Source organism: Musa acuminata, chromosome BXJ2-6, assembly GCF_036884655.1.
Source record: "Musa acuminata AAA Group cultivar baxijiao chromosome BXJ2-6, Cavendish_Baxijiao_AAA, whole genome shotgun sequence".
NCBI classification, from domain to species: domain Eukaryota; kingdom Viridiplantae; phylum Streptophyta; class Magnoliopsida; order Zingiberales; family Musaceae; genus Musa; species Musa acuminata.
This window is the reverse complement of record NC_088343.1, coordinates 10,616,528-10,636,890: the sequence shown is the minus strand read 5'-3', so window position 1 is coordinate 10,636,890 and position 20,363 is coordinate 10,616,528. Positions and strand designations below refer to the sequence as shown.

At 52.3% G+C, this 20,363-nt stretch overlaps 1 long non-coding RNA gene across 2 annotated transcripts; it reads right to left on the bottom strand.

Annotated features, from left to right (window-relative positions):
* Positions 1-1,308: 1,308 nt before the first annotated feature.
* Positions 1,309-19,885, bottom strand: LOC135614758 (uncharacterized). 2 transcript variants are annotated; one of them, XR_010487709.1, is made up of 2 exons: positions 19,242-19,885; positions 1,309-4,708 (listed from the first exon to the last, which is right to left on the bottom strand). It is a non-coding gene; the product is annotated as an uncharacterized LOC135614758 (long non-coding RNA). The 2 variants fall into 2 exon arrangements; XR_010487708.1 differs by having other exon boundaries at positions 1,309-4,699.
* Between the last annotated feature and the right edge of the window lie 478 nt (positions 19,886-20,363).

The window sequence follows — 20,363 nt, the reverse complement described above, 5'->3', positions numbered from 1 at the left end:
GAAGAATAGAACTAAATAATGGAAGGATATCGAAAACATGTAGACACTCGAGAAAAGAAGAAAGAGAATCACTGAATATATCTAACGGTTTAAATTATAAAAAGGTATCACTGGATACATCTAACCAGTTTAAGTTGTAGTAAATGACAACATAACCTCCAAACTTGTGGAGGCAAAACTTTGCAGTGGCATGTTCCAATGCGTGAATGAGGTTAATTTCACTAATTTGGATAAACCAAAAAGAGTATCAAAGGCTATATTTGAAAGGTGGAGAGCATCTGCATATGTCAGGTGTTGAAAAGCTGAATAAGAGCTATGTCGATCCAAAACGAATCTTGGCCAAAGGCAATCCAAGGATGGGTCACGACAATGCATAGATTTGACCTGACTGAACCTTTTTGTCTTCAGATTTACCCAAATATGCTAACAACAAATATGGAAGAACAATCTAAATTGCCGTATATGACAAATGAAATTATCGAATGCCAGATTTCAAATGCTGATTAATCAATTATGTATTGTGCAATTATTTAAAGGAAATTCTTTGTCATTCTTTCGTTTCTTCATTTAGTATTGAATTGGTCTGCTGCCATGTTTTTAGCATTCACCAATCTGTGGGATCATGTTTCTTTGCCGATTTCCTTTGTCATTATAATTTAACAAACTCCTCTTCCATATTCTCAATGTTCATTGGTCCATTAGATTGCATGCAAATGCTTCTTTGTTGAACTTCCCTTTTTCTTTTTGAGAATTCATCAACGATGGCCTCGTATTTGTTGTTCATTACTCAATTCTATTGCAAGAAACACTTCAGCTAATAATTCTTTTTCTATAGTTTCTTTCTTTTTTAGCATTTCATCTTACAAAATCAAACAAGTCAACATACAAGTCCTGGCTCACATAATGGAACAGAGGGTGATGAAGAATTGTAACAGCTTTAGCATCAATTTCTCTCTCTTTTTTAATTTTTTTTCAATTGTACAATTCAAGTTAATCCACACATATGGAGAATGTAATTGACTGATTAACCGTAAGCCCTGAAAGCCAAGATGCAGACTACTAACTAACAACATATAAGAACCCGCACTTCGAAATATGCTAATGTTTTTTGCTATATAGTGTGAGCTTTCTTAACTCTAAAGGAGATTCCCAACCCCAGCCTCTGTTATCTCTGCTATCATCTATGCATGATATTGCATCTAATCCAGATGCAGTGTCTACCTCCCTAAAGGAATACAGGAACATGCACTTGCTAGAAATCATGTCATGCAAGGCCATTGCAGCAATAAAGACAACTCATACCAAGGGTAACACAAAGGAAATGGTATCATAACATGTCCTTGAATTCTTTGTAGAAACTTACTACAATATATTTGCACAATGGGTCCAGCCTCAACATACTAATCGACATTTATAGTACTCAAGCATAAAAACAGCAGAAGTCGATAGTGTTACGGCAAGTAACTTTTTTAGCCGTTACCTCGGGGTCGGTACGGCTGGTTCAAGGGTCCGAGCGGCCAGGATCAGGTGAAGCTCCTCGCGGGATCCTCGGGGTGACCGATCACAGGGAATCGGGCTGAAGTGCTCCGCGTCGCCGGGTCGGGTCAGCTTTCGCCGAGTACCTGCACACTGGTCGGGTCGGTGATTCGGCCCGACCCCTCCGATGATCAAGTTAGAAGCGAAGAGGGGAATCTTAGATGGAATCGTGAGTTTTTCCGCTTACCCTGCCTGCTTCGAGCCCGAGGGTATTTATAGGTGAGCTCGATGTTACCTGACGCGCCATCCTGCCGGGGCAGGGCTGTATACCTGATCGCGTCCGTTGCCGTTGTGGGCATTGCGCGGTAAGGCCGAGTTGCCGTAGGGTATGGCAAGCCTTGGTCGACGCCTTCTGTCACGCCCCGCTGAATTTTTTTTTTCTTTTGTATTATAATTCAACAACAATTCATTCCAGGATCCGTTCACACATTTGAGGATACTGAGAAAACATTCAAGTCATTCATATCTATAATTTTCCAATTCATAAAACCTGTGCAGTTTATAATCATAGTATAATATCACTTAATGATTCACAAAATCCAAAGCCAACTCAACTAAACCATAACCACATCATAAATCCATAAGCGTAGCAATCTATACAATCACAAAACCAACATGTATTACATGTTTATATCATTACACAATTTAAACTTTAACATTCCCAAAATCCCAACACAAGAGGTACTTTCCAAATATTTACAAGATACATCAATCTAGATTTGTCGTTGATACACACAAAAAAACTTATACCATATCAACTTATTAATTACGAAAGATTTGCCCCAAAATCTTCTAGCTTTCCACTGCCTCAACCCAATTCTAGATTTTCAGAACATAACAAGCTACCCTGAAAAATTTATATAGCAACGGGGTGAGCATAAAGAGCTCAGCAAGCGACTAACATATCCATGGCGATAGGAGAAGTTCAAGCAGGCTTAGTATCAAGATAACAAAAGCAGAAATATAAGTGTTCATTTGAAGTCATCTCATTTGATATAAAATCACAAAGGTTTACCTCGTTCAAAACAGGCATTAGACATAACAATAGGAGAAAAGAAATTGGAGCATATCATTGGCATAAGGAGCATATCGATGACATATAATAATTTCAAGGCATAACAAAGACGTAAGGAGCATTTTGGATATCATGAATGCAGAATTACGATGTCATTTCGTTTGAATCACGTTTTGTTCATACAATCGAGGAAAGATAATTGAAGTATATCATTGGCATAAGGAGCATATCGATGACATATAGTAATTTCAAGGCATAACAAAGACGTAAGGAGCATTTTGGACATCATGAATGCAGAATTACGATGTCATTTCGTTCGAAGCACGTTTTGTTCATACAATCGAGGAAAGATAATTGGAGCATATCATTGGCATGAGGAGCATATCAATGACATATGGTAATTTCAAGGCATAACAAAGACGTAAGGAGCATTTTGGATATCAATGGCATATGAAATAGTTCGGAACATAAGAAGCATTTCAGAACATATCAAAGAACAAATATGAAATAGAAGCTCAAATGTCGTACTCTAGCCTAGTGCATGTGAGGATTAACTCAGTGGTGGCTCCACGCCGTGATGAGTTTTCGACTCCATCCACGGGTAGCCCTTTCCTACTCGAGCCCTCTCACCCTGCCCAATTGCTAGGTCGGCTTTGAATTTTATATCAAACATATAGAAGGTGAAGTGGGATCATAACATAATATGGTCCATCCATTTCTGGATGACCACCAAGCATAAGTCTCCCACGTCTGGGAGCTCCATCCACCCACGTCTGAGTGAAGTCAATGGGGCCGGCAGAGCAATCGCGGGCTCTAAGCATAACTCCCTTTACCATTTCTGGCAAAGGTTCACAATATCCCACAAGACACCAGAGTACAAAAGGGTAGTATGAACAATAACATTGACACATATCAGAAGCACATGCGGAACAACGAAATGTACATATGCCTTTCGAGTCAATACGATACAAACAGAATCTTTCACAAATGTATTCAGATTTAAAAGGAAACAAAAGCAGGAGTATACAAGGATTTCAAGAAATCACATATGGCTCAATTGAAATAAGAAAGTTAGATGAATTCAATCTCCAAAGAAATGAAACTGGAAGAGGCACAATATCGAAAGCAAATGCGGAACAATGGGATGCATGTGCCGAATCATTACGCTGAAAACATGAACTTTAGATGATAGCTGCAGACAAATAAATAAAGGACAAAAGTATACAGGAATTTAAGGTAATAATGTAAAGCTTAACTGAAGAGTGTTTGCCGAAATCGATTTCCAAAGAGAAGAAACAAGGAGAGCCGAAATCGACCAAAGCTCGATTCTGGCAGAATTTGATAGGGACATTGTATGAACTATTTCGATAACCAATTATGCTCCAATTTATGTAAAATATGTGTCATTAGAAAGCTTTATCAATCTAATTTTAGGCAAATTAAGTTTGACAAGAATTGGAATTTACAACAGGGAGTTACAGATAATTTCGTAGCCAAAGGTCTGAAAATATTTGCTCTGTTTTACTGAATTCATTAGGTCGATGAAAGCAGATGTTTTAGTTAGCAATTATTATCCGAAAATTTCAAATCAGGTATATAAAGAAAGAATTTTGAGTCTAGCTTCGAATAAATCATACTTTGTATGAATCTGAGTTCACAGCAGAAAGTTATAAGTAGTTAAGCAACAAGAGGTCAGAAATTTCAGTCTCTATTTTGTAGAATCTGTAGGGTTAATTGAAACAGAAGTCTTAGTAGGCATTTAAACTCCAAATCATTCAATCTTAGTGTCAAAATAAAGATATTTGAGTCTACTTTCAAATGGAATAGGTTTTACCTAAATCAGAGTTTAGTGCTAAAAGTTAGATCGAAAACAATGTACAGAAGTCAGATTACCGAAAAATTTCAGATTCATGGCTTTGTATCAAAAGGAAAGAACGGTTTGGTACTAAGCTGAAATCTTTTGCATTATGAAGAATTAAAAGGAAAACAGAGATTAGGAATTCTGTAGGAAGAGATTAGAACACTTGCCTTAAGCAAATTTGATTCCCAAATGGGAGGAGTTGATGCAAAACCTCAATCAAAGCTTCTTCTTCAATTCCTCTTCTTCTTCTCCTTCTTCCCTTCTCTTCTCTTCTTAATTCATGTTGGCTGCAGTATCTGAAGGTTACATTTAGTTTCTCCTTTAATCTCTTATTTAATTACATTTTGGTTAACACAAGGGTTGCAAAGTTACAAGGTGGCAAGCATGCATGAAAAGTGCTAGGTGTCATCCTTAGAGCAAACTTAGGTGGCACCATTAGGTTAGCTAGTGACACATGTCCACTAAATTTTTTTTTTTTTAAACTTAAATCTGAATCTTAAATAAATTATATCAAACTTCTAATATTTACTCTTAGGTCCCTAGCCATAAATATTTAATCATTTAATATAAAATAATTATTAAATAATCCTTTTTTTTTTTTTTTTTTACAAACAAACCTTTTAATAAATTTTTAAAAATGAGGGATGTTACACCTTCCCCTGCCCTGTCCGGTCGTGCGGGGTCAGCATGATGAGGTCGTGCGGGTATGGTCGGTGAGGGTGCGCGTTACGCCGGTATTAATGCTCGTCTCTTGGTGCGGTGTGCCGTTTGGGGGTGGCTTGATATGGGGCGGTGTTACGTCAAATCCGGTGCGTCATGTCTTATTTGTTTTTACCCCTATCATACTCCCCCCCCCGGAAGGAGTTATGCGTCGGTTTTCGCGTGTAGGGGGGCCCGAGGCATGGCTCCTATCTCCTGGTGACTTGGCCACGCGAGTCTAAGGAGTGAGTCGTCGACGGGTCGGTCGGACGGGGCCGAACGTGATGATCATAGGGCCGACAAGGGTCGAGTATCACAAAGCGATCGGGTTACCGTGCTGGCGTGGTCTTGGGAGGCGTGCAGCCGTGGGCCGAGGAGCACGACGCAGGCGGGTTTCCGCGCAGGCGTGGTCTCGGGAGGCGTGCAGCCGAGGGCCGAGGAGCACGATGCAGGCGGGTTACCGCGTAGGCGTGGTCTCGGGAGGCGTTCAGCCGAGGGCCGAGGAGCACGGCACAGGCGAGTTACCGCGCAGGCGTGGTCTCGGGAGGCGTGCAGCCGAGGGCCGAGGAGCACGGCGCAGGCGGGTTACCGCGCAAGCGTGGTCTCGGGAGGCGTGCAGTCGAGGGCCGAGGAGCACGACGTAGGCGGGTTACCGCGCAGGCGTGGTCTCGGGAGGCGTGCAGCCGAGGAGCCGAGGAGCATGACGCAGGCGAGCTGGCTGCGCAGGCGTGTCCCGGGGGGCGTAAAGCCGAAGAGCCGAGGAGCATGACGCAGGCGGGCTGGCCGCGCAGGCGTGTCCCGGGTGGCGTAAAGCTGAGGGCCGAGGAGCATGGCACAGGCAGGTTATCGCGCAGGCGTGGTCTCGGGAGGCGTGCAGCCGAGGGCCGAGGAGCACGGCGCAGGCGGGTTACCGCGCAGGCGTGGTCTCGGGAGGCGTGCAGCCGAGGGCCGTGTTTTTGATTTCTGGCGGCGGTGGGGGTCGAAAAGTTACTGCATTTAATTCCTCCCTTAGAAAGGTCGAGTTGGCTCGTCGTTGAGGTCGAGGCGTCCGGTTGCCGCCGCTTCGGAGGGCCTTTTGGGTGTCTTCCAATGTGACGCGACGGCTGGGTGCGTGCGTGGGTGAGCTGTTGTCCGCTCTTGGGAGGCGAAGGGACCTTGATTTTGGCGGGACATCACCCTTAAATAGCGGACGCCGAGGCTTGCCTCTATCTTCTGCTGCAGCGTTTCCTCCTTCGAGTTCTGCCGTTGTCTCCCCGACCCTCTTCCCGCTCTCCTGCGTAGTTTTTCCCCCTCCTAAGGTCAGTTGAGATGTCGTCCTCTTCTTCTCCTTCGTCCCTTTTATCTTCTTCTTCTTCATCATCCCCTTCTCCTCCCCCTATCCTCGGGGCTGGAGAGGGGAACCCTGCTTCGTCCCCCGTTGAGTCTTCTGACGGAGAAGTAGCACGGGCTCTTGAAGCTTTGATGTGGCCACACGACCTGGACTCCGTCGTGAGCGGGTCTTTGCTGGAAGGACTCCGGGGTTGTTATCATATCCCGGAGGACTATATCCTCTGTGCCCCCGAGCCGGGGCAACGGGCGTACGATCCCGTCCCGAGGGGCTTCGCCCTATCCCTTGACGCCCTAGAAGCGGGCTTGCGCTTTCCTCTCCATCCACTCATCGTATCTTGCCTATCCTTTTGGCGGATCTCGCCGTCTCAGGTGACGCCGAACTCTTGGCGTTACCTAGTGGCATTCCTAGGGGAATGCCATTATGCCGACATCGCCCCTACCCTCGATCTCTTTCTCTCTTGTTACCGTCTTTGCAAGGGCTTGGGGGGCTACTTTCTGTCGGCCCGAACGGGCTTTCGCGTCGGGGGTGCCCCTTCCAACAACAAGGGATGGAAGGGGAGGTTTTTCTATGTCAGTTGTGAGCAGGACTGGGGCTTCGGGGTCCGATGGTCTGCGCGGGCGATCGATAACACCACCCCTTGTTTGGGCGATGTGGAGCGCCAAGCTCTGGGGAGGCTGAGAGAGATCCTCCCTAAGTCGCAGGCCATCCGGACCATGACCGAACAGTGGCTGGTCGAGGCGGGCCTTAGCCCGGTGCCTCTGGGTACGTTTAACGGCGCTTGGATTGGGGTTTTGGCGTAGCTGATTCTCGATACTGACCCGTTCCATCTTTTGCAGAAATGGTGAAGCTCCGGTCGTTCCTGGACGTTCAGGCGCCGCAACCTCCTCTCCCCACTCCGCCGGGCGACCCGACACCTTCTCTCCTGACTCAGCCAGACGACCCACAGCCCGGTTCAGAGGCCGCCCCACTGGAGGTCGAGGCTGAGCGCCCTTCGAAGAAGGCGAAGACAACCCCGTCGAGGGGTCCTGAGGCGGGCACCCGCCGCGGCGGGGCCGGATCTAGCCGACGGCCATCTGGGAAAGGCCCGCGCCCCATCTCCGTGCGCGACCTGTGCCAACTCCCAGCCGGAGACGGGGAGCCTTTCCTGACACGGCTGGCGAGCGAGATCCCGCCTGCTGGGGCCGCCGAACCCTTGGTGGCTCGTTGGGAAGGCCTGTCCCGAGGAGACAAGGTGTGGGCCGGGGGAGATCTCTCCGCAGCGTTTCTCCGAGGCGCGCTTCATCCCGACGTGGCTCGGGACCTGTACACTCTCAATTCGGATGTGCTGCTCAATAAGTCCGCCCAGTCTTTGGTCTGGGTACGTTTCCGTTTCCTGGGCTTGTCTGCCCGGTGCCACCTTTCTTGACCCGATCTTCCTTGCGTAGGGGATCCATTATGCGACGGCCCTGATGGACAGGGTGCGCGACGCCGGCCGAGTCATCGGGAGCCTCGCCAACCGCAACACCGAGCTCGTCCGCCAGGTCGAGGAGGCTCGATCCGGAACTGGTCCGGAGGCCGTGGCGGCCGCCGAGCAGCGGGCGGCGGATCTGGAAGCGGAGGCGGCACGTCTCCGATCGGAGCTCGAGGCCTCCAAGGAGGCGAATGAGGGGCTCCAAAAGACAATAAGGGTGGAACGGACAGAGCTCCGCCTGGTGAAAGCGGAGGCGAGCGCCCTTAGTAAGAAGCTAGAGGAGGCGAAGGCCGAAGCGAGGTCGGCCTCGGAGGCGCTGGCGGAGGAGGCCCGACTTCGACCTGCGAAAGACAAGGAGCTCCTCGAGGCCTACAAGAAATCGGAGGGGTTCGAGCTCGGGCTCACGCGGACGGGGCGGGTGTCCTTTGAGTATGGTTACCGTATCGCCACATCCCGCTTCCACGCTCGCCACCCTGGTCTTGAGGTAGAGGAGAACCCCTTCGCTCCTCACCCCGAGGACCAGGGGGTGGATATGCCCGAGGAGGTCCCCTTCGATGATCGCCTGGAGGAGTCTGGGCAATGAAAAAAGCGTCCTGTTTTTTATTTTGCCAGTTGGTCGGTTTTTTGTAAGTCGGGTCCTGTATTTTGGCTTGCTTTAAAAGAAAAGGCTTTTTCCCTTTCATTTTGTCAACTCCCTTCTCTTTTCCTAGGCGAAAGCTTCCGTTTTTGGGAGAAAAACTTTTAGACGAAAAAGCTCTTCCTCTTCAGGTTCCCGGCTCAGACGAAAAACTTCTTGAGGTTCCCGATGTTCCAGGTTCTCGGTACGGGAGAACCGTCCATCGATGTGAGTCGGTAAGTACCCGGCCGGACTACCTCTACGACCCGATAAGGTCCTTCCCATTTGGGGGCTAGCTTCCCCCTGGCTCGGGTTGGGTTGCTGACCTCGGTCCTTCGGAGGACCAGGTCGTCTAACTTTATCAGTCGAGGTCGTACCTTCCTGTTGTAGACCCTTGCGACGGCTCTCTGGTAAGAGAGGGCCTTCAGGTGTGCGTCCGCACGTCGTTCCTCGAGCATGTCGAGGCTGGCGCGAAGTCCTTCGTTCGAAACTTCCTCGACGAAGTTCCTCGTTCGGAGGGTGGAGATGGTCATCTCGGGTGGAAGGACAGCCTCGGTTCCGAACGTCAGGCTGTACGGGGATTCCCCAGTTGCGGTCTTGGGTGTGGTGCGTAGTGACCATAGGACGCTAGGGAGTTCATCGGTCCAGGCCGACCGGGCCACGGACACCCTTCTTTTGAGTCCATCAAGGATGGATCGATTGGTCACCTCTGCTAGTCCGTTTGTCTGAGGGTGTGCTACCGAGCTGAACCTTAGCTGGATGCCATGACTTGCGCAGAACTCCCTGAACCTTCTACCTGCGAACTGCGGTCCGTTATCCGTAATAATGGCCCTGGGCAGCCCGAACCGAGTCACTAAGTTTCCGCTGCCCCGAAGCCGGCGGGAAAGGGCCGAGGAGGTCCAACCCCCACTACGCGAACGACCACGCGCATGTGACGGGGTTGAGAGGGACCGCGGGCTGTCGGGGTGTGCGGGCATGTTCTTGACATGCGCCGCAACGCTGCGCGTAGGCTTTTGCGTCCCGGCACATGCTCGGCCAGTAGTACCCCTGGCGAAGCAATTTGTGCGCTAAGGTTCGCCCTCCGCTGTGCTCTCCGCAGACCCCCTCGTGGACTTCGGCGAGGACCGTCCGGGCCTCATCCGGCTCTAGGCATCGTAAGAGGGGATAGGTGAAGGACCGCCTATAGAGCCGGCCACCTTCTTCGGCGTACCACGCGTGTGTACGGCGCAGTCGCCGAGCCGCTACTTCATCGTGGGGAAGGGTCTCGTCCCGCTTGAAGCGCAACAGCTCCTGTACCCACGTGATCGGGGCATTGCCGGGGGCCGTAACTGATACTTCGATGGCGCGGGCAGGAAGTTCCTCGATCTTTGGGCATGTTTCGCAGGTCGGTTTCGACGCCAGCTTAGCTAATGCGTCAGCCCGCCCGTTCTCCTCCCTCGGGACATTGGATAGTGTGAAATAAGGGAACTTAGCAGTCAGGTCCCTTACCTATGCCAGGTATTTCGCCATGGTTGGGTCCCGAGCCTCATACGCGCCGCTGAGCTGCTCGGCCACCAGCTGTGAGTCAGTGAGGACGTGTACAGCGGCCACCTGCATCTCGAGAGCCAGCCTGAGTCCTGCTAGGAGCGCTTCGTATTCCGCTTCATTGTTAGTGGCCTTGAACCCGAAGTGGAGGGAGCGTTCGAACGAGCGGCCGTCGGGGGCGAGCAGAACCAGTCCCGCGCCGGCGCCCTTTGAGCTGGACGAACCGTCCACATGTAGGAGCCAAGCCTCGGGAGGCCGCTCTAGATCCTCGCTTGTTGCCTGGGTTAGCTCCGCGATGAAGTCGGCCACCGCCTGGGCTTTAATGGCAGTCCTGGGCACGTACCTTATATCATGCTCGCCTAGCTCTACTGCCCACTTGAGGAGCTGACCTGCAACATCGAACTTAGATAGAACCTGCCGAAGGGGTTGGTCGGTGATGACTTCAACTGGGTGAGCCTGGAAGTAGGGGCGCAACTTCCGAGCCGACAGCACCAGAGCGAGCGCGAGTTTCTCTATCGGCGGGTAGCACCCCTCGGGTCCGCTTAAGATGTGGTTGACGTAGTAGATCGGAAGTTGTTCGCCCGAGCTCTCTTTAATCAGGACGGAACTGACTGCATGGGGGGAGGCCGCTATATAGAGGCCCAGCTTTTCGCCGGGAGAAACAGAGGCGAGCCGGGGGAGGTTCGCCAGGCGCTACTTTACCTGTTTGAAGGCTTCTTCGCACTCCATCGTCCACCGGAAGTTTTTTTGGTCCTTGAGTGCCCTGAAGAAAGGGAGGCAGCGATCCCCCAACCGGGCAAGGAAACGGGACATGGCAACAATCCTTCCGTTCAGCCGCTACAGGTCTTTGACCGTCCGGGGTGACTGCATGTTGATGATCGCTTGGACTTTCTCCGGGTTGGCGTCAATTCCCCTTTCATGTATAATGAACCCGAGGAATTTCCCGGAGGTGACACCGAAGGCGCATTTTGTGGGGTTGAGCCGCATGCCGAACTTGCGTAGCATGTCGAACGCCTCGGCCAGGTCGGCAATATGGGCTTCGGTCTTTTGGCTTTTCACGATCATGTCGTCCACGTACACTTCCATGTTCCTACCGATCTGATGGGCGAACATTTTGTTCACCGTCCTCTGGTACGTGGCCCCGGCGTTCTTCAACCCGAACGGCATGACCTTATAGTAGTACACCCCTTGGTCGGTGAGGAAGGCCGTGTGTTCGCTGTCTTCGGGCGCCATCCTGATCTGGTTGTATCCTAAATAAGCGTCCATGAAAGAGAGGCGTGCGTGTTCAGTTGTTGCATCGACCAGCTTGTCACGACCTTAGCTGGTTTTGCCTAAGGCGTGCGGCACCCTCGCGCGTCCGTCCGCAAAGGTCAGCCTCCCCGAAGCCTCTCATTGTCCCTTAGGACCAACAAAAGAGAGAACGGGTTAAAGAGAATGCCTCAATCGGGATCCACAAGCAAACATGTCCGAAAAACACTTCATAGACAATGCAAATTACAAACAGACTTTACAAGCTCTGAATAGTTGCACAACAAAGGGTAAAATGGTCCATTACAGACCGAAAAGCTCTCGAATGTGTCCACATGACACAACCTTTATTTACAAGCCTAAAGAGGCCACCAACCCAACTAAAATGGGACTTATAAGCCTTCGGCCGCCCCTCTACCTGCTATACAAGGCATGAACATGCCAAAAGACAACGGACAGACATAAGCATTACATCCAACATCTTGTTTAGAAGTTTGTCCGTTACATTCTCCCCCACTTATCCCTTCGACGTCCTCGTCGAAGCCTTTGTGAACACTGCAACTCTTCGCCTTTGCTGAGTCTTCAATCTTCCGCTCCAGCTGCAATGCGCCTCCTGGCTCCCAGCTGCTCTACGCTGCTGTTTTTGAGTAGTCGACCCTTTAATCCGCCATGCTGCTACAACTCACCAATGACTCTGACTCTGTTGGGGGGGTTGGCTGAGTTGTGTTGATCCTTGTCGATTCTTGCGGATCCACCAAATGAAGGAAAAGACCATCTTTTCTGCGCCAGTCTCTCAAAATTTCCACATGCTGCTTGAACTGGGTGGATGCTTGTTGGAGCTTTAACGAGCATCGCCTCGCAAACTTCTGAAGTTTTGGGTCCTTCCTCCACAAAATTTGCTCATTGACTCTTCTTTCAGTTAGTTGTCACATCCAAGTAGGTTCGCATCACTTCCGCTTTCGATTGGCATTTCGTTGGGAAATGAAGCGGACGATCTACTCTCAGTAGCATTGATCACCGTTGGTGAGGATTTGACAACTATTGTCTTCCATTATCTTCGAAGGGTCTTTGAACTTGTGCAGAGCTCCTCTGCTGGATAGATAAGAGAACTGGGGTACTCGGTTTCGCCCATTCTCTTAAGAGTTGAGAAGGCAAAGGTTACTTTGACTTCGCCCGCCTCCTCGAGGTTGTACTTCATGCATCGAGCTGGTTACTAGTCTTCGCCTGCTCTTTGCTCACACTTCTGAAGCACTTGAAGTGTTTGCACTCCTTGCGTTGAGTTGGCTACTGTGATTCACCTTCTCAATGCCATCGAACTTCTGGAATGCGGGAAGTTTTCACCCCAACGTGGAGTAATTCTCTGATAGATGAGGTCGCCTTTGGGATTGTACCGTCTTCTCCATCAACCCTGCCGCCTACTCCACCGAGTAGCAAAGGTACAGCACCGCGTACTGCCTGCTTCGTTCCTTGGTCGTGCACTCTTGCTTGACCCGAAGTCCTTCACTTACGGCTATCTTGATGAGAAACTTGTTGACACCGGTCTTACGAAGTTTCTTGGCCTCTGCCCTTCAGCCTTGTCTCGGTACTCGGAGATTGCCTCTGCATGCTCCACCTCCTCGGCCCCTTTCACGACCAAGCGCTCTCCCTCCATGAGAGCAAGGGATCAATGACTTGCACGGAAGTCCCGCCTCTGCGGTACCATGGCGCTGGCATGCCCATGGCCCTACTATCCGTCGCCTCGCCTCTGTATCCCTTTTCTACATGATCAGTAGAAATGTCTCTGTGGCACTCCTCTGAGTCCACCTCCATTCTGACTGATGCTTGATTTTGGGTAGCTAAGTCCCTCTGGACTCGTCGTCGCTTCCTCGCCCCTTTCGACCCCCTGCTTCAACACCTCTGTGTTCTCCAAGCAGTCTGTTTGGTCGATGGAAAGACATACTGCAACTCCCATGCATGGCCTCTGCCATCACGTTGTAGAGTTTGCACCGATTCTGTTCTCCTTAGCTTCCTTGGTAGCAACGTTCGCTTACTCGACCTTGTCCTCTGACTTGTCGGGTTCCCTTAAGCGAATATGAGCTCTGGAGCAGTCCAACTCTCCAGCTGCTTCGATCATACCTCTGTATGATCAAGTCCCTCCCATGGAACTCACTGGTACTTGCATTCGAACTTTTCCCTTGGTGGAACACAGCCCCCATATGCTGATGACCAAGGCTTTCATCCGATGCAAAATTCGATGCACGCCCGGAAGACCCGCCTCTGCGGTACCATGGCCTTCACTCCTTGAATCCATAGCCCTTCTTGCCGTCGTGTTGTTCATCGAAGTGGAGCTTCCAGTAACTCCCGATCATACCTCCATATGATCTCATCCCTCACGGGACAGATTGTGTGTATCGCATTGCCACGAACTGTTCCACCACGATCCGCTGCACCATGTCGCCTCCTAGTGACATCTCCATTGCATTCTGATCCTTGTGGAATAAACTCGAATTGTGAACCCTCCATGTGTGGCCTCTGCCAATACATCGCAGGGTCCCTTCCACCTTCGATTTTGTTCGCTCCTTTGGCAATCAACCTTCATCCACCCACTCCTGGGTCACACCTAGATGAAGCACCGCTCTAGGACAGTCCGTCGCCTAGTAGCTCTCGAAGTCCACCGACTTCACTTGTAATCTGTGCACCATTGTCTGGATACTGGGCCTCTGCCCCTACCAGCACAATCACCGCTGCGCACTGCTTCCTTCATAGCAACTTGAATGGCAACACTGTGGCATATTCTTCAAGAGTACCCGCCTCTGCGTCCTCTTGCCCCGTGCTAAGGCCTTCTGAACCCAACTTCGCCTCCGCAAGTTGAGTCGCCTTAGTTCCTCTATCAAATGCTCTTCCGAGTTAAGGTGCATGTGCCGCGAAGCTCCCTTCGTCTTTGGCACCATGCAAGATGAGTCCGCTCCGTCAGGATGAAGGACCCATGGAACAACATGATCCTACCCTTGCCTCTGCAAGAGTTCATGTCTTTGACCTCTGTCTAAGGAAAGCACTGTGCTTCTGCTCCATGTTCCAACTTCTCTGCTGGCTCCCTTCGGGCGACTTGGGTACTTCGCCAAGTTACACCCAAGTTGCTCCGCTCCTCGTTTTTTTTTTTTTTTTTTTTTTTTTTTTGCATTGAGTCGATGGTGGCCCTCGCGCCCACCATTTCACGGGTCAGCCCTCCCTTGAGTCCGATCTCCATATCGACTCTAAGTGTGCCTTCATTTAAGTTGCTTCAGGTCGCTCCCCCACTTGATCTCGCAATGCATCCACCAATGCTTTCTCTCGAGCGAGATCAAGCGACAACTCCTCGCCGCTTGCTCGATCCATCGAGCTTCGTGAAGTTGTTGTTTGTGAGTTCCATCTCCCATGATTCTCCCTCTGGAGAGCCGAGACTTATCCCTCCTGGATAACTGTCCCGTTGGAGCAACATCTCTCTTCGTTTTGGAGACCACCATCCCCTTGGACTACTCCGATCTGCTGAACAAACTGTTCATTGTTCTGCCTCTTGCAAACGCACTTGCTAGATTGTGCCTCCACGTCAATACAGCCACCACTGCACCCCTCAAGGCCTAGCAACATGCTGAACTCGTTGCACACTTCAGCCTTCTACGGACGTATCCTTTTCATGCCGAAGAGAAAGTTTTAATGCTCCATTGGCGCCGAGTCTCGGCCGCCTTGGGATGGCCACGAACATTCCATCGTCCGCATACAAGCCCATGCATGAGTACCAAATTCCTCGAGTTAGCAATTCCCCTCACCTCTGTGAGCTTTGCAAAACTCTTTTGGTCGTTGAGCAACTCATTCCACCTTGGATGGTCTCATTCTTGCCAAGCGCCTCGCCTGCCTAGAGCACCATCAAGTATGGTTGTCAACGTTGAGCCGTGGCTCAAACTCAGCCATCCCAACCTTTGTGCGCTCCGAATTCTTCCAAGCTTACCTGTTCTCGTGGTGCCTCTTGCGCGAAGGGTTGGCCATTCCACTGAATACCAATGTTATATGCCCGCCCCTCAGAGCGACTCTTTTCCCTACATCTCCATGCCCGTTTTCCCTCAAACGGTCGTGCGTGTGCTGACTGCCCTCAACGCAGCCCCGCTAGGTCACCCACGTTTACATGTCAAGTGTTTCTATGTGTGCTTGTCCCGCTCTGATACCATAATGTCACGACCTTAGCTGGTTTTGCCTAAGGCGTGCGGCACCCTCGCGCATCCGTCCGCAAAGGTCAGCCTCCCCGAAGCCTCCCATTGTCCCTTAGGACCAACAAAAGAGAGAACGGGTTAAAGAGAACGCCTCAATCGGGATCCACAAGCAAACATGTCCGAAAAACACTTCATAGACAATGCAAATTACAAACAGACTTTACAAGCTCTGAATAGTTGCACAACAAAGGGTAAAATGATCCATTACAGACCGAAAAGCTCTCAAACGTGTCCACATGACACAACCTTTATTTACAAGCCTAAAGAGGCCACCAACCCAACTAAAATGGGACTTATAAGCCTTCGGCCGCCCCTCTACCTGCTATACAAGGCATGAACATGCCAAAAGACAACGGACAGACATAAGCATTACATCCAACATCTTGTTTAGAAGTTTGTCCGTTACAAGCTGGTCGATTCTTGGGAGGGGGTAGCAATCTTTCGGGCATGCATTGTTGAGACTGGTGTAGTCAACGCACATCCTCCAGCTCCCATTGTGTTTTTTCACAAGGACCACATTGGACAGCCATTGAGGGTACTTGGCTTCCTCTATGAAGCCTGCTGCTGAGAGACGGGCCACCTCCTCTCGTATAGCCTGCTGCCGATCAGGGGCCTACCGTCTGGGTCTTTGTTTTACCGGGTGAGCGTCAGGTGGGATGTTGAGGTGGTGCTGCGCCACCCTTGGGTCGACGCCCGTCATATCAGACGGGGACCAAGCGAAGATGTCGGCGTTTTCCCGTAGGAGGCCGACGAGCTGCTCTCGTTCTTGTTCAGGTAGCTCCGAACCCACCTTGACCGTTTGGTCGGGTCGGGCTTCTTGTAACGGCACATCAATGGTGGGCCCCTTCGGCTCGGGATGAGGGGCCGGCCTTTTCGTCTCCCGTGGGTCCTCCAACGGTGGCTCGACCCTGGTCCTCTTGTGTAGCAAAACGACGGTTAGGTAGCACCGCCTGGACTCTCGGGGGCTTCCGATGACTTCTCCGACCCCTGCGTGAGTCGGGAACTTAATGGTTTGGTAGTAGGTCGAGACGACGGCTCTGACTTTATTGAGGGTCGGCCGCCCCAGTATGGCATTGTAGGCCGTAGGAAGGTCGACCACCAAAAAGGTGGTCATCACCGTTTTCGACCTTGGCGGGATCCCCAGGGTTAAAGGCAAAGTGATAACCCCCAAAGGTGATATTGAATCTCCCGTGAACCCGGTGAGCGCTGAACCCATTGGGCGCATGCTTTCCTTGGCTAAGCCGAGCTTCTGGAAGGCGTCAAAGTAGAGTATGTCGGCTGAACTTCCCGTGTCGACCATGATCCTCTTCACCTGCGCGTTGGCCACCCTTGCTGATATTACGAGGGCGTCGTCGTGCTCGGGCTGCCTGGAGACCCCGGTCGGGAAGGTGATTTCGGGCTCGGGCCCGTGCCCAGGGGTCACATCAGGAGCGGCTCGGGCGTACGCCTTCCTCCCTGACATGGAGCCCCCTCCTGATGCGGGGCCGCCAGCGATTACATCAATGTGTCTCTCGATGGGGCCCCCGGGGTGAGGTGATGGGTCCCTGTTCGGCAGAAGGTAGTGGCCGAGATGCCCTCGGCGGATGAGCTCCTCGATCTGCCTTTTTAGCTCACGACACTGCTCGGTGTCGTGCCCATGCTGCCGATGGAATCGGTAGTATTTTGAGCGGTCCGCGAGTTCTCGCGGGCTCCTCATCGGGTGGGGCTCCTTGAGTAGTCCCTTCCCCTTCTCGAGGAGAAATATTTCCGTCCGTGAGGAATTCAAGGCGGGGGAAGGAGGTCTTGGGTCTGACCTATCCAGCTTGCGTCGGGAGGCGGTGGGCTGCTGTTGTCGGGGCGGCTCCGTTTTGACTTTTTTGCGCTCTTCCCGCTTTCCAGCCATCCATGTCTCCGCGGCGATAAACTGGCCAGCACGTTGAATCATTTCGGGGATCGCAGCAGGGGGTCGCTCCACGAGAGACCAGAAGAACCGGGAGGGCCGCAGGCCTGTCATGAACGCCTTGATTGAGTCCGAGGAGCAATGCTGCGGACGGTTTTGGTCGAGCGTAAGCCAGGAAGCTAAGCTCGAAGTCTTTGGCGAGTTGGTCGAAGGAGGCGATGGTCCCAGGTCCTCAGGCCGCCATACCATGCGCGGGCCGAACCCCGCAGGGTTGTCGGGAACGCCCTGCACATTAAAGCGTCGGAAGTCCCGTATAGCGCCATCTGGGCGCGAAAAGCGGCCATGTGGTCTGCTGGGTCGGCGGCGCCGTCATACGTGTCTAGCGAGGGGAGGCGGAAATGTGATGGGATCGCCTGGTCTTGGATCTCGGGGGTGAACGGGGATCCTTGCTGCCCGTCCGTCCCGAGCTCTCCTTTCGACTTACGGACTTCCTGTTGTACCTCGTCGAGTCTTTGACTGACGAGGCGTAGCTGCGCTCGTAGGGCATTCGTGGAGTCGGCAGACGGAGCCTTGCGCCCGGGGCGGCTCGCCGTGTCTTCTGCCTCCCGGCTCCCGGGTCGAGTCATCGGGTTCTGGGGCGAGCCAGGGAGCCCGGAGGGGGGTATGTGAGTTCGGTCGTGGGTTTCCTGCTGCTGTGAAGGGTGAGCCACGTGCAGAGTGGTCCGCTGCGAGACAATCGGGATGATGGTCTGCACCATGCTCGTCAGGGCTCGGACTTGATGAGTGAGGTCCTGAAAGGCCTCGGGAGACACCGGCGATGGGCCCGCGGGTGCGCCGTCAGGAGGTGACAAGCCTGGGTCATTGAACAGTTGCCAGTATCGTTCTGACGCCGCCGCAGGGCGCTCGTCACGAGTTTCATTGTGCGGGGGGTGTTCCCCCTGGGTGGGGAGCCCAACAGTTGGGGGCTCGCCAAAGTGGATTCGCTGATCGCTTGCCATTCGGAGGCCCTCCTTCTAGCACCAATCTGTTACGGCAAGTAACTTTTTTAGCCGTTACCTCGGGGTCGGTACGGCTGGTTCGAGGGTCCGAGAGGCCAGGATCAGGTGAAGCTCCTCGCGGGATCCTCGAGGTGACCGATCACGGGGAATCGAGCTGAAGTGCTCCGCGTCGCCGGGTCGGGTCGGTGATTCGGCCCGACCCCTCCGATGATCAAGTTAGAAGCGAAGAGGGGAATCTTAGATGGAATCGTGAGTTTTTCCGCTTACCCTGCCTGCTTCGAGCCTGAGGGTATTTATAGGTGAGCTCGATGTTACCTGACGCGCCATCCTGCCGGGGCAGGGCCGTACACCTGATCGCGTCCGTTGCCGTTGTGGGCATTGCGCGGTAAGGCCAAGTTGTCGTAGGGTATGGCAAGCCTTGGTCGACGCCTTCCCCTGCCCTGTCCGGTCGTGCGGGGTCAGCATGATGAGGTCGTGCGGGTATGGTCGGTGAGGGTGCGCGTTACGCCGGTATTAATGCTCGTCTCTTGGTGCGGTGTGCCGTTTGGGGGTGGCTTGATATGGGGCGGTGTTACGTCAAATCCGGTGCTTCATGTCTTATTTGTTTTTACCCCTATCAGATAGCATGAGGAAACGAGGAGCATTTCGGGAATGAAAATGACGACAACAGCATATAAAGCATGAAAATATAGATACATTGTACCGTAAGTGCTCCAATTCTGCAATTAAGGAGTAAGAATGCACCACAATAAAGATGAAGATGAGGATAAAATGATACTTAAATGCTGAGGATAAAGTAATATGGAAGCATTAAAGATGAGAGCTCTTTCTTGTGAGATAAAAAGGGAAGGATGAAGCAGACCTTGATGGATAGAAAGGGGGCACGGCCACCATGAGAGAGCACCGTCCGGGAGTCGCCGCATGTGGCCACCATGATCCACTCGTCTCCCACCACCAACCCCTGCTACAGATCCGTGGCCTCCAACATCACCTCGGCGTCCACCTTCACGCCCACCTCCACGTCTCCGCCCCCTCACCCACCCGGGCGGCCCTCCGTCACAGCCACCTGCAGCCGGTCCCGGCACGCCCGCGCCACCATCGCTCCCCCGTGCCCGTCGCACACCGCGAACTACCCGTACCCACCTGCCGAGAAGCCCGTCACCTCCGTCACCGTGTCCTCCATGTCCCTCCGCCTCCCCAGTAGCGAAACCGACCCGTGCGACAGGGTCTTCCCCGGCGCCAGTGTCCGCGGAGGGCGGCGGGGGGACGATCGAGGAGGAACGGTAGTTCTCTCCCTCCGCGAGGGTCCGCTTGGGGGCATCGGGGTTCCGGCGGCGGATGGGGTAGTGGTAGTGGTTGGGTCAGGCCCCTCCATGAGGAAACCTAAGCAAGGAGGCCCCTCCGACTCCGACTGTGATTGCGATTGCGCCGCCATCCTAGAGTGGCTGTCGGGGCAGCCGGCCGTAACGCTTGGGGGTTTCATGTGCCGAGCGCACGAGGCTTGACCCCTCTATTCGATGATATAACACCAGAAGGCCGCAACTACCGACCGTCGGATTGCCACGCGATCCACACGATCCCGCCAGCGTGTATGGGGCCCGTCAAGGGTCCAAGCCCCGCTACGTGGATCCTCGGGCGAGGGGACGTGGACGACGGTTGACCGTCGGTCCTTGCCGATCCGGACTTGGTTTTGCAGGTACTCTCACCCGAATCAGCTCACAGAGGAGCAGGGAAGAGCGTGGAGTTTAGCGCTCCAGGGGATTGGACGGCGGATGATGGGGCGTCGGTCGGCGTCAGGAGGGCTCGCGACGGTTACTGAAACGGGACGGGAATGCACGCCGCCCCTCTCGTCTCCTTGCGAGAGAGACGTAGGATGTTATGTTCTATCGTCGTTACGTACACCATGTAGTGTACAAGGTGCGATCTTTATATCGTACGCTTCACGGTAACGATCGTATAAACGAGAAACAACATAAAGAACGTA